This window comes from Corylus avellana, chromosome ca8, assembly GCF_901000735.1.
Source record: "Corylus avellana chromosome ca8, CavTom2PMs-1.0".
In the NCBI taxonomy this organism is placed as follows: domain Eukaryota; kingdom Viridiplantae; phylum Streptophyta; class Magnoliopsida; order Fagales; family Betulaceae; genus Corylus; species Corylus avellana.
In genome coordinates, this window is record NC_081548.1 from 10,494,269 (window position 1) to 10,497,224 (window position 2,956).

Consider the following 2,956-nt stretch of genomic DNA (forward strand, 5'->3'; position numbering starts at 1 on the left):
GAAGGCGCAATAAATTTAATCCAAGCTATTGATGGGGCTGATCTTGCTTAATTGGGCATAATTTCCTTAGTAATAGCGTGAATTAATGGTTGATTATGGCTGATTGACTTTCCAATTACATAACAATTAATTGGCTAATTGACTTACCTATTTCAAGACCTTCCTTAGGCATGATTTCCTTGCCTATTTCAGTCTATTTTTGGCATGGAGGAGCTGCTAATTTCAGACCAAATCAACCTTAATTTTAGGCTTCTATTATTTAGTACTTTTTTTTTTTTTATCTACTTTCCAATGTTTGAACCAATTTAATTTCCATTCCATAGCAGGCAGGTAGTCTTATTTTCAGCCATGTTTTATAAATAGCATGCACTCATTGTAATGAGGACATCATGAATGAAAATTAGAAAAAACGTGAGGTTTGCTTCTTCTATTGGTTCTTTAAAGAACTTGTGAACTTATCAAGGATTCTTCATAGTGGCCTTCAAACTTTATACCTAGGGTTCGTGATTCAGTTTTAATCATTGGGTCGAGGGATGTTACTTTATACCTTTGGTTCGCATTTCATTTATAAATGTTGTGTCGGGGTTCTCTATCAAAATCTGAATTTTAGCTTTCTTGGGTCGGTATTCCAATATTGTTTGTTGGGTCTTAACAGCGTGTCAATTGAGATTCGCATCAATTACTGTTGAGAAGGGGTGAAGAGTAACTGGAATAACTGAGGGTTAAGTTGCATCTTCAATTGTTTTTCTCTAGATGAGTTTCAACGAATCACTCTTTGTTGGACCTCAAAGGAAGCTTGGGATATTCTTGAAAAGACCCATGAAGGTTCAAAAGGGGTAAGAAAGGCCAATCTTCAATTGCTGACGTCTCGATTTGAAACTATGAACATGAAGGAAGATGAAACTTTTGGAGATTTCTATACTCAACTGAGTGAAATTGTGAACTCTATGCGAGGGCGGGTGAGAAAATTCCTAAAGTCAAAATGGTTGAAAGGATTCTTCGTTCACTCCCTCCTAGATTTGACCCCAAGATAATTGCAGTTGAAGAAAGCAAGGATGTAGAGTTCCTAGATGTTGATGAATTTGTAGGTTCTCTCATAACTTATGAGAGAAGGAGATTCTCTCCCAAAGCCAAGAGTATTACATTGAAAACTTCTAAGAAGGAAAATGAAGTAGTTCATGAAGAATCGAGTGATGACGAGTCTTTTGATTTTGAACCAATAGCAATGCTAACCATGAACTTTCACAAGTATCTGACGCATGCTAAATGGGCTGGGAGGAGACCATCAAAGTTGCCCTTCAAAGGAAAATCTAAGAAGGATTCAAGAGATAAATCCTATAGGGATAAGAAAAATCGCTTCCTTCAATGTTATGAGTGTCAGTGATATGGTCACGTCAGGGCGGACTGTGGAAACCTGAAGAATGCTAAGGAGAACACCATGAATGCATCATTGAGTGATGAGTTAGAGTCAAGATGACCAAAAAGGGAAGAAGGTTGTTTAGATGCATTTCCTGCCACCATTCAATGTTCTAGTGATCCTACATCAGCAGGTGTTGATTGTGAGTCATATGAAGAAGACTCGGATGGAGGATCAATGAAAAGCAGCAGTCATCTTGTGCCCCATTACACTCTTGTCAAAGATTGCACTAATGCAAGGAAAAAGTGCAAAGACCTCATGAAGCAACTGACTGTAGTTGAAGAATAAAACATTTCTTTTCAAAGCCTATTGGATTCAGCCTATAAAACTGAGAAATCCCTAAAGGTAGAAAACAATTCTTTGACTACCAAGTTGTTTTATGTTAACAAAATTTGTGCGAATTGGCTGGATGAAAATCAGTTCTTAATGAATAAAATGGATAGAATCAAGGGATCAGAAGATGCCCAGAAAGAGGACGCTCTGAATGAATCCCCTTCATCTAAACTGAACACCATTTTGAGCATGCAAAAGTCATTTGGTGATAAACATGGAATTGGATATGATCAAAATGCCTCCACTTCAAGAAATGCGATAGCTTCAAAATATTTGATAAATTTTGTTTCTACTTCACATGCTTCACATGTTGTGTTAAGTTGTCTTGATAAAAATGACAAGGGAAAAGGTAGAATTACTAATGATAAGTGCTAAAATATTCATATGTTTAGCCCATAACTTACATGTTTTAATCCTTTGGTTTTGGTTAATTAGGTCATTTTAACTCTTTTTTGTGTTTTCATACTTTTGTAGGCTTTTGGAAGAAAATGAAGTAAATCTAGATGATTTGGGCTCAAAAGAGAGAAAATGGAAAATTGGGAGCTCTCTGACACTGCGATCGATCACAGGGTACCTGCAATCGAGCGCAGTACCCGACAAGACAAAGCACAATCCAGGCCAGGAGCGATCGAGCGCATGCTAGAAGAGGATCAATCGCAGACCTGTGATCGAGCGCACACGGGTTGCGATCGATCGCACCCGTGCGCATGAGACACATCAAGTGGAGGCCAGAATGTCTCTCTTTCCATATTAGGGTTTTTCAACTCCCAATTGTAATAGGTTTTGAAACCCTACGAAATCCCTAGGTTTACTACTTTGTCAAGGACTTCTAAAGCCTATAAATTGAGCCCCCTTAAGCCTCTAGAATAGAGATGCCTTGTAAGGAGAAGAATAGGAGCTCTTCAAGTTCAAGGCTCGGGTTTATTCTTTTCCTTTCTTTTATTTTATGAAGATGTTTAACATCAATTTTATGTGTAGCTAATTTATTAGTAGGGCTAGATTGAAGCCCTAGTTATGTTTATTTAATATTTCAATATTGGCGCCTTTGTGATGATCTTGTTATGATATCTAACTTGATCAATACCTAGTTTCATGAATTCCTCATATGTTTGTGCCTGATCAACATGTGCATGCGGTATGGATTAGTTAGTTAAATCAATTTGGATGACTGAGTCCTGGGTTTAACATAAGTAACAAAAAAATCCA